The following is a 12,062-nucleotide window of genomic DNA, read 5'->3' as shown; positions in this document are numbered from 1 at the left end:
TATTGATGAGGACCCTGCTCAAACGATCTTATATGCAGGGCCTGCGTGTCCTATAGGCGACTAAGGCAGTCGCCTAGGGCGCACCGGCCTGGGGGGTGCCAGATTTGCGTGACCCAGTAGGAGGGCAGCGCACAGGGCTCCCTCCTACCGGTCACTCAGTGTAACGTGGCAGGGCAGCGCAGACTGCGGTACAAGAGTTCTTTTTCCTGTATCCGGCCGGACTGAAAGGAAGTGCTCTCTCAGTGAGCACTTCCGGTCAGTCTGGCCTGGTACAGAAAACTGAAGTTCCTGTACCGCAGTTCGTGCCGCGCATGCTGTAGGAAACACAATAGGGAAGGGATGGGAGATGGCACTAAGGGACACTGGGGGGGGCGGCTTAATGTAGTGGTTCTGGTGTCTATAGCCTGTCCCTGCAGGTTTTTTAATGTAAACACACAGAGAAAAGACACTGTGTGCAGGACTGGCGTTGGCTCATATGGCAGATCATATGGGTGGGGCATTGTGATGTCACATGGTAGGCAGAGCATATGGGGGGTGGGTGGGGGGGGGGGGGAATGGGCGACACATTTTTGTTTGCCTAGGGTGGCAAAAAAACCTTGCACCGGCCCTGCTTACATGCTTATTTGTGGGAAAAAAAAAAACATATGAATGAACAATGCCCTGCACCAACGGGAAATTAAGTGCTGGGTTTAAAAAAAAAATAAAAAATAATAATAATCTTCACTATCTGCAATATTTGTACAAATTGTATATTTATAGAATACAACAAATAGTTACAAGCATACAAATTGTTAAATATAGTTTTACTATATATTTACTATAAAACTATAGTTTTAAAGCAAAACAATCTAGATGCCAAATTATTAATATAGACACACACTTGAAGAATGAATCATTTCTTTCATCCTGTGATTCACTGGAATTTTCCATTAATTCCATTAAGTATGCAAATATACCTCCCAGTCTTAAGAGGGGATCATTCAGACCAGACAGCACCATAGCTCCTGATCGTAATCTCAAAATTCTAAGCCCTATAAAATATTTTTTTCTTTTTAGGACAAACTTAGTAAGACATTTTAAAAGTAAATTATATCCTAAATACAACTGCAAAACGAAATTTGTAAAGTGTGTATATCTGGTATCTAGAAGTGACATTTGGAATTCCAGGCTGCCAAGTACACGTGCCAGCGGGTGTAACTAGCCCCTAGCACACAAATGCAAACATCTCTGAATGAGCAAAGTTTCAAGCAGATGCATTGCACATCCAGGCTCCTGCCATCATGACCACTTCAAATCACTGAAGTGGTCACAGTGTTTGGAGCAACCTTTTAATATCAAAATAAGAATCACATGAAAATTTAATATTTTATTATAATGCCCATATTGTATATTAGACAGTTTTAGAATGTCGAGTTACCGAACCACATCATCAAGTTTGTAAGATACCATGCTTGCATAAGGCAGCGAACAACAAAATATTTTGTTTCATTTTTAAAACAATTTTAACCGCATAGATGCATTACATATTGCAGGCTATACAAGTGATATCATTGCTCTATCCAGCTTCATTTTGGTAGTTTCAACAACAAGCATCAGATGAGAAGATTCAATCTCAAAAAGAATTCCAATAATGCAACCATTCTTGCCAGATTCTGCAATGTCTATCTTCCTCAGCTCAGAATAGATCAAATGATCTCCCCTAATCTGCTTCACTGATACACAAACATGAGTTTAATTATGCTTCGTCTCATCCCCATGCTGATCAACATTATCACCTCGGACGGAGTCTTTAGGACTATCCCTGGTGTTAGTGTTGAAGTGGATTGTCTCTGCTTGACTAGATAGGTGAGACAGCTTTTCAAACTGCCCTTGTACTCCACTGCAGCATCCAGACACACACCACTGGGGTAAGTGACCGAGTCTAACATTGCACAGGGCTCCTAACTTACCAACAACTCCAAAATGGTCCTGCCTTAATGTGCATGTGTGAGTTATCAGACTTCACCCAAGAAACACAGTTTTGCAAAGTGCACATCACTAGATGTTTATATTCCTAAACCATGTAGTCATAGTCCTGGACCCGAGGCTCCATTCATTAGACATGAGAGTCTGGGCCCAGAATTTATCAGGCTATCCTATACAATATCATTAACGCTCACGTGCATTCCAACTGCAAGACCCCCAACAATCTAACCCTTCACACCAAATCCTGCGAGTATTCATGGATGCTTCTTCCACCCTGCTATGGTGTCCATTTTGTTCATCTCATGGTCTACAAGGGAGGCTAACAACTCCCATTAGCAATCTAGTACTCACTAATTAAGTACACATTGGAATTGTAAAACACAGCATATTATTCTTCCTGGGGAGAGGAAAACAAAAAAACTCACTTCAAGCAAAACAGAGGATTCTGGCTTATAGCAAATTCCTGTTTGACACACAATAGATATTAAAGGGGCACTCTAAGCACCTTCAGTTTTAACCCTACAATGTAGAGCCCTACCATGTATTAGATACAGCAATGCTCATATTGCAGGATGAAACACACCTCTAATGACTCTCTAGCGGACAGCAACTAGAGGCGCTTTCACTGTAAGAACACAGCGCTCGTTGGTCACAGCCAAGTTCCAGAAGGAGCAGAGTGATGCTCCTTTATGATGAACATTGGATTGGACATGTAGAAGACAGTGTGGTAAATTGTGGGTGTCGGATATGATGACATCAGAAAGCAAAACATCTTATCTTGACTTCCAGTGGTTGGCCAGTAACATCGATCTACTTTATTCATATGTTTGACATCAATGCAGTCATGTCTCTCAGTGGCTGCATCACCTTTGATGGCTTCTGAATAGACATCTTCGTCATAAGACAAACCCTGATAAGTAATGGCATCTGCTATTTCTTGCAGAGGTTTCCTCATCCATCTGGCATTCAATTGACTGTGAGCCAATTAGCACTGCTCGGGCTAATAACGTGTGCAGAACTAAGGCCTATTGCAGTAGCTGGATTAAACCCTATAGCACATAGATCCAGCATTTAATGGATCTTCATTGTATTTGATGGTAACTCCAAAAAGGATTATGACCCCCTTTTCCCAAGGGAAGTGTCTGCAATTCCAATGAACTCTCTTAGAGCCATGGATGAAAGGTAAAGAATAAAGCAATTGTTTTTTTGGTCTACACAGAAAGCACTAATGTACACAGGCCTCTTCACTGTCCTGCTTTCAGTAGAATAATCCCTATTTTAGAGTCTTGTACCACAATCCTGATTTTGTTCCCTGGTGTCTCGCATCCAGGGGACTATCCACAGGCAGCACAGAGTGAGTGCATCATTAGACATGCCTGCACGGTGGGACTTAGGACCATGCAGAGAAAACTTCATCAGCACTCTGTACATAATCTTCATGTTGGGAGCCAGCCAGAATGTCAGTCAACCTGGTGTGCTTGATGCCAGACTAACATTGCACTTTAGTGGGAATGTTTGCCCTTCTTGGGCATCTCCAGTGACAGCCATTGTGGCCACAACCACCAAGAATCCTCCCCTCCAGTCCCAATCCTAAACCTCCCAGTATTGGGAGGCGTGCTGTACAACATTTCAGTTGATAGTTTGATGCCCCAAAATGAGCTCCTGAAATCAAATTGCGGGATTTGCATTTTAACGTTTCAAGCCCTAACCTACTTGCGAGGCCTTAAAAAATAATTACTGCAAGCCTGGGGGGTGGGGGTCCATGGCACACTCACTGGAGGTGAATGTCTACTCGCCAATAGCTAGTGGAAATTTTCACCCCTGTCCTATTTACCAGGCGGGCGGTGGGGGGGAGGGTGGGGGAAATGGAGGAAACCATCTTTGTATTTCCCTCATTTGTACCAAATCCTCAAGGTCTGATACAACTTTTAAATGTTCTAGCAATTCAAGCAATGGCTGCTGTACAGGGGTTTAAGGGTAATAAACAGAAAAGAAAAAAAAATGTGTGTGCAGCTTCTGTTCCATGGAAACCTATAGGAAAGATGTAGGCCCTCCATATATCCTGCGATTAACAGTTTAAATGTGGGCAAGGATAAAAAGCAAGGTTTCCTGCTATGTGTCACCACTTCCTCTGGAAAGTGGGGAAAAAAGGAAATGGTGTTAGAGCACAATTGAACATTTTTTTTGCAGAAAAAAAAAAATACAAATAAATCTGCATAATGATCTATCAGATGTTGACAGGCAGCTAATCTGTCTGGAGAGTCTATTTAACAGATACTGGATCATGCCCCTGTGAGTTAGTAAACATTGCAAAGGATGCCAGACCAGGCACATTAGAACACGGAACCGAGTGGTCAGCTTGCTGCCAGAGCTAAAACTGTAAGGAGGTTATACAACTTGTTTATCTCTGCCAGACAAGACCTGAATGAATCTGTGAATTTACTAGGACAGGGGGGACAAGCAAACACTATAATGCGTCACTGGTTTAGAGCAGAACAGTAAATGCACAATGCGTGCAGGAATATCATAGACCTCCCCATCATTAAATCTCACAATAATGTAAATGTCATTTGTGGGTGAATGAGGGGGTGTCACCAGAAATTATTATATGTCCCCAATTCCTTGTGTGTGTGTCTACCTAAACGCTCATAATTCAAATTGCATAATATCTCCAACTTGATGCCTTTATTTGCTGAAAGGGTGGGCCTCATCATTCTGAATTAAAGGAACACTATAGTCACCTAAATTACTTTAGCTAAATAAAGCAGTTTTAGTGTATAGATCATTCCCCTGCAATTTCACTGCTCAATTCACTGTCATTTAGGAGTTAAATCACTTTGTTTCTGCAGCCCTAGCCACACCTCCCCTGGCTATGATTGACAGAGCCTGCATGAAAAAAAAAACTGGTTTCACTTTCAAACAGATGTAATTTACCTTAAATAATTGTATCTCAATCTCTAAATTGAACTTTAATCACATACAGGAGGCTCTTGCGTGGTCTAGCAAGCTATTAACATAGCAGGGGATAAGAAAATCTTACTTAAATAGAACTTGCAATTAAGAAAGCCTAAATAGGGCTCTCTTTACAGGAAGTGTTTATGGAAGGCTGTGCAAGTCACATGCAGGGAGGTGTGACTAGGGTTCATAAACAAATGGATTTAACTCCTAAATGGCAGAGGATTGAGCAGTGAGGCTGCAGGGGCATGTTCTATACACCAAAACGGTATCATCAAGCTTCTTCAGGTGACTATAGTGTCCCTTTAACCTCCCTAGCGGTATTCCCGAGCGTGACTCTGGGTTAATTTTCGCTGCCAGAAGCGGTAACCCCGAGTCACGCTCGGGGTAGATAAGATTTACTTACCTCCGCCGCGATCCACTTCGGGAGGACTGCCTCACAGCCCAGGCAGCCCTCCCACGGCAAATCAGGCCCCCGAGGCCATGTGATCGCTCTCAAAGAGCGATCACATGGCCCTCTATAGCTGGCTGTGGATCTGCCAGCAGGGGGACTGTTTGAAATATCAGACAGTCCCCCTGCTGGTGGGAAGTATAAAAAAAATAAATAAAGGACAAGTGTAAAAATAAATTAAATATATATATATATATATATATATAATAGATGTACATATATATATAAATACGTATAATTAAAATAATAAATAAATAAAATAATAAAATAAATAAATAAATAAATAAAATATTGAAACAAAATTTAATATAAATTATATATGCATATGTAATTTCATTCTAACTGTATTTTGTTATTAATATATATATAGGTAACAAAATACACTTAGAATGACATTCTATATATATATATATATATATATATATATATATATATAAAATACAAATAAGCGCAAATATATATATATATATATATATATATATATATATATAGATAAATACATATAATTACATTAGTATACACGTAGAATTTAAATACCTATAAATGCATATATATTAAAATTCTACATGTATATTTAAATAATCTTTTAACGTAATTATGTGATTTGATTAATTAAAATTTGATTGACATGCCTGACATGGGGGCGGAACTGGGCGGGTAATTCAAATGCAAAAAAATGGTACCGCTTTTGGTACAAAATTCCTGACATAATCATACCGCCAGGGAGGTTAAGAAACAAGATAACTGAACTGTGATCCACTCATTCATTCAAGTCTGTGCTCCTTAGCTCTGTGCTGAAGCGTCTTTTAGACAAAAAAAAAAGAGAAAAGGATACCATTCACTCTAAACCCTGCAGAACAGTACTACACATGGGAGCAGGAACTGAAAGGGAAAAAAAAAAAAAAAAAAAAAAAAAAAAACTCAGTTTACTTTCCCCTTGCTTATTACTGGTATTTTGGGGGTGTCAACACTGCCAAGAAGTATCTTCACAGTGCAAAGTGTGGGAAATCTATTCCTATGGGGTCCCACTGGACTCTAGACTCCTGCTCTGGATATGGGATATTTGCTTCAGAATCAGCTGGGTTGCTAACTTTAACTATCAGCATGTCTATGCAGTTCATCTCTGTCAACATGTCATTGTTGGTTTTATTTACTCATTGTATAGGGTGGCCATAAGTTCATACCCATCCAGCACACAGATACACTGGATACATATATGGATGGGTAGGGACTTATGGTCTATCCTGTACTATATATATATATATATATATATATATATATATATATATATATATATATATATATATATATATACACACACAATATATACAAAGAAAACAATCAAATTTACATAAAAAAGTGAGGTTGCAGAATTTCCAATAATGTGCATGCAGAGAAAATGGCAAATTAGTATCAGCGCTCCCCAGGAAGGGGCTTGTTCTCTATAATTCATGTTACAAGCCCTGAACGGTCTTAAGAAAGGGCACAAATATTTGAGCAGGGCTGACATTCGTAGGGGAGAATACTAAACAAATAAGCATTTAAGGAAACAAGAAGAATGTCCATGTGTGTGGGGGACCGAATATAAAAGGCCTGAAGGAACAAACGTTTGCTTTAAGGGCACACAAAAATATTTATTTTTTTTTTATTTTTTTTTTACAATAACACAACCTCTGCATGAATGTCTGAACCTGGAGTATTCCTAGCTTTTCAGGGGATCTAAAGAAAAAAAAAAAAAAAAAAAAAACACACAACCCCACACAAAAGAACCCCCAAAGATTTTACAAAATCTCACCAAACTGCCCTCTAATAAACAAGTCACGTTCACAAGCTCCTGTAGGAAGAGGAATCTCAATCCCCACCAACCAAACTAATGAAAACCCAAATACACTTAACCATTTATATAAGATAAATGAAGTGAGTGTAGATTACTGCAGAATGCTAATAGTTTTACATTCCAGGGTAAAACAAGGGGTACATGGCAACCTCTGAACTGGGTTCCTATAATGTCCCTTTAAGTGGACATCCCTGTGCTGGCCAATGCTTGGCCACCAAAGGCCATGTTGGCCAGTAGACTTTTGCACATATCCCTTCCAGCTGTGTTTAACAAAATTATTATTTTTTTTTTAAATGCTTTGTCTATGGTCAAATAAATGGTTCAACACAGATAGAAAGGGATGTGTGCACACGTCTATAAGCCACTTTTAACAAACAATTAGTGTAAAGAGACGTGGAACTTATATAATTTCTTTGCTAGATTCAGACATAAAGGTGAAGCTGGAGATTGATCATGTCTGACTGAGCTTGTTGGGAGGTACAGTCCACAGCAACTGTAAAGGAAGGGCAGCCACACTATGGGGAATACGAAGGCCTGTTAAAGTCATTACACTTTTTCCATGGTTGTGGATATGACTATTCAATTTACAGATCCTGTCTGCACTGTACTCCACCCACCCACTATGTAAAACTACACCCTGAATGGACTTTGCTCCAGCACTGTGAAGCCATTCAACACCAGGTTTTTTTTTGTTTTGTTTTTAACCCCTTAAGGACACATGACATGTGTGACATGTCATGAATCTCTTTTATTCCAGAAGTTTGGTCCTTAAGGGGTTAAACAGGGTTTATTCACTAAACTTCAAATTGAAGAAAATGAAAATCCAATTAGTCAAGCTGGGACTATAGCTGACCTGGTGAATTTACAGATCTGCTACTTTTGCCAGTTTGTATTTTACTTTCACTACAATTAAGAGTTTGAATAAACCCCAAAGTATCACTGGAAAAGTAACGATACAGCTGAATATATTAAAATTTTCATACCAGTACATCAATGAAGATTATTTTTGTTTCTCTCCACACTTACACTGTCATATTATATTTTTTACCCCATTAATCAAGAACTGACAGACAGTATAAAAGTAATGAGCCAGAAACATTTAGTTACCTGATTATATGTAAACAAAAACTCCCTATAAATGTAGGCAGTGGTGGTAATATTGCAGGATCCATAGAATCCTGTGTTTGTCATATTTTGCCTTTCAATGATAATCAACAGGTAGGTCTCTAGTTGTGGCTCAACATTACAATCTTTCACCATACTGTGTTCAGAGAATCTGAGGAAGAAATTGTATATCCACAACATTTACAGACTTTGCAGGGTTTCAGAGTATTACTGCCACCTGGCAAAGTCTCACCTGGAGGCTCCAGGTTGAGCAACTAAATTTACATAGAAAGTGATGGCAGATAAGAACCATTTGGCCCATCTAGTCTGCCCAGTTTTCTAAATACCTTTAGTCCCTGGCCTTATCTTATATCCCACACATGCTTAAAGGGATTCCATAGTGCCAGGAATACAAAGTTGTATTCCTGGCACTATAGCTCCCTCTTCCTTCCCCCCTCGCTTTATTTACTTACCTGACCCTAGTGCTGCTGTCCCTCGGTGCTGGGTCATGGCTCCACCTCCTCAACAAGGGGGCGCTAATGAGCATGCACGGCAAGTGCAGTGTGCGCCTTAGGCCCTCCCCATAGGAAAGCATTGAATCAATGCTTTGCTATGGGGGATAAATAAATAAATAAAATCGCTGATGCTGGATGTAAGGACATCCAGCGTCAGTTACCGGACCAAAAGTTCATTAAAAGCCAGGAAGCGCATCCAGTGGCTGTCTAGTAGATAGCCACTAGAGGCTGTCTTAGTGCTGCAATGTAAACATTGCAGTTTCTCGGTGTGTTACATTGCAGCACTGTGTTAACCTCTACCAGTTCAGCTGGAAGGCTATTCCATGCATCCACTACCCTCTCAGTAAAGTAATACTGTGTTGATTCCCTTTATGAATTTAAATGTTTCTATCATATCTAAATGAACTCTTATCAGACACTCTTATCAGACAGGTAGTTGTGAATTGCCCCACTCCCATATAATAAAAACCTCTGCCTACATTTTGGCTGAACCTGCTCCTTTTTTTAGATGCGGCTAACCCATTTAACAAAGGGCTACTTATTTTTTGTCCACAATGATGGAGAACCTGGTACAGTGTGCAGTTCCCAATAATTGTAAAAAATTCTGTATAATACTACCTTAGTATCCAGGGTTTACTCCCCATGGGTAACCCATTACCATGGTAACAGAATGCTGAATTATTGAATTCAATGTGCAATGGGCAGACGCCAAGTAACCTACAGCTAACAGGTACCCACTGACAGTCTCACTAAATGATTGGCAGCTTTTAGACAAGGCAAATACAAATATCAATACCTCAACCAGTCCTTCCATGTCGACAAAAATTACACTGGGCACTGAAAATGCCATTTTAATAGTTACTTGGTAGCAATTCTGAGCTGAAAGCTTAACAAGTCCCTCTGCCATCTCCTCTCACCCACAGTCACCATATGTATGAGCACTGACAGCTTGCCTACCATAGGCACTCAGAGCTGTTGTGAGACACTACTCATGATGCTCAGTCACCACAAGATGTAGGCTAGCCTTGGTGGAACTGAATGTAGGGCAAACATGGGTGGAGTGGACCCTCACAACTTTTACAGCAAACCTAGATTCAAATCATTTTGTTTAAAGTTTGCATTCAAGATCACTTGCTATATTGTTACAGGTAGGTGTGGAGTTTCCTGTTCCTTAAGGGTATAGATATCTGCTTCATGCAAACATATACCCTGAGGAGGTGAGGTTTAGTGACAGTCACTACACACAACATTCCTGGCATAATTCATACCACAAGCTGTGCACACCAAACCCATCTCACATCCCACATCCCCAGGCACCCCACTGCCCATATACATTGAATCACAGAAAATACAGACCAGGATCCACATACAAGTTATCAGCTGACTTTCAACTTAATTTCGATATGTTAAAAAGTACAATGGGAAAATATGTGCAGAATCTTGTAACCATTACAAGGGGTGAGCAAATTTTGCTCATATTTCCTAAAGCAGGAGGGACCAAACAGGTAGACCTCCACATCTCCAGCAATGTCTCCCCAGACCCAAAACTAAGGCATCATGGGAGTTGTAGTTTTACAACAGCTGGGTGTCCATAGTTTGGCCTCTCTGCTTACTCACTCATTCAGGATTATTCAATAAAAGTATGAATTGTTGGACATTTTAACTCAAAGCCACTAAAAAAAAAAAAGGTGACACATTCTCCTTAAAGTTTTACTCCAGATTGAATTGTCAGGAATAGTTTAAGATGACTTTCAAATGTTATGCCAAAAAATAGCTGAAAATCAAAAACAGAAAATAAAACCAAGTAGGGTAATTTTTCGTCATCTAGTTTGGCCTACAATTTTGCATTCACATTGAATTCAAAGCAATAAACACATTGAGGAATACCTGATTAATTAGTGTATATGTGACTTGCATATTGCTTGACTTGATATTGCAGCGCACTCTGTCTGGGCAACTAGTAGTATGTAGTTTACAGAAACCTAAAATTAACAAGTCATCTTGAAGCAAACACTACCAGAGCTTAAATCTGTACAAAACATAATTGTGTTCAAACATACACAACAACGATTGAGAGAAAACAACAGCCAGATCTGGATAACTTGCAAGGCATCACTTGCAGCCAATACTGGTGGCTGGGGATGATGGGGATTATAGCTCAGCTATAAACAGATCAGCACCTTTTGTGGCCCCGGCTTTCAACAATCCTATCTACATTTCCTGGTGGGAGTATCTCACAGCACAAAAGAGCTGCAATGTACACAAGGAATCACCTACAATGAGCCCCATTGTTACCTTGTAGCTGTGGGAAAGTATACTTCTAAAATCCTTTAAACGATCGCTTCCAGGTGTGACACAAAGTTGCAAATTCCAAAATATAAAGCTGGCACCGGGATCCAGGAGACTGTGGGGTCACAATGTAACAAGGCAACTCAGAACGGCAAAGCCACACCTCACAAGGAACAGCCCTGGGACTCTTTAACCCTGAAAGAGCCACGTGGAAAGTGTTCTATAGGAGAATGGTCGCCCTCTAGGGACACGTTTAGAGAATGCATTTTGTAATATTTAAAATGACACTATAGGCACCATTCTGGATGCAGTGCCCCTGTCTGGATGCAGTGCCCCTGTCCTTTTAAACCTGTAGTGTAAAAAAGTGCTGTTTTGAAGAAACAGCAATGTTTTCATAGCAGGGTTAATTACACCATCAGTGTCAGTCTTACTTGAAAGCCACTAGAGTGACTTCTAAGACATAAGAGATAATTCTGTAAAATCACCAAAAAACGACTTTGTTTGATTCTACTGTATATATGGATTGCTCCCAGTGTCTCCCTGTCTCAGTCTCCCAGTGTCTCAGTGGCGCTATGTATCACAATGTCCCCATGTCTCCTAGTGTCACCATGTCTCCCTGTGTCCCCTAATCTCTCAGTGTCCCCTTGTCACCTGGTGTCTCAGTGTCCCCATGTCTCCCAGTGTCCACTAGTCTCCCAGTCATCTAATCTCCCAGTGTTTAAGTATCCCCTAGTGTCTGTTTCCCCATGTCTCCCTTAGTGTCTGTGTCCCCATGTCTCCCAGTGTCACCATGTCACTAGGACACTACGGGACACTGAATGGGGTGGGGGCCAGGGGGGAGGACATTAGGTCCCCCCTTATCAGTATTTAGGGCCCCCACCCACTGCTCAGGGGTGGGTGCCAGGGGGGAGGACATTAGTTCCCCCCTTATTTTACTGTAGGGCCC

General features: G+C 40.5%; 1 protein-coding gene across 1 annotated transcript in view; it reads right to left on the bottom strand.

Annotated features, from left to right (window-relative positions):
- Window positions 1–11,277, bottom strand: part of CD151 (CD151 molecule (Raph blood group)) — a 50,135-nt gene extending 38,858 nt beyond the window's left edge. The window contains exon 1 of the mRNA XM_063438566.1: window positions 11,123–11,277. The gene's annotated coding sequence lies outside the window, so the exon portion shown is untranslated. The remainder of the gene's footprint in view (window positions 1–11,122) is intronic.
- Window positions 11,278–12,062: the final 785 nt, after the last annotated feature.

Source organism: Pelobates fuscus, chromosome 12, assembly GCF_036172605.1.
Source record: "Pelobates fuscus isolate aPelFus1 chromosome 12, aPelFus1.pri, whole genome shotgun sequence".
Taxonomy (NCBI): Eukaryota; Metazoa; Chordata; class Amphibia; order Anura; family Pelobatidae; genus Pelobates; species Pelobates fuscus.
This window is presented reverse-complemented; position numbering and strand designations above follow the sequence as displayed.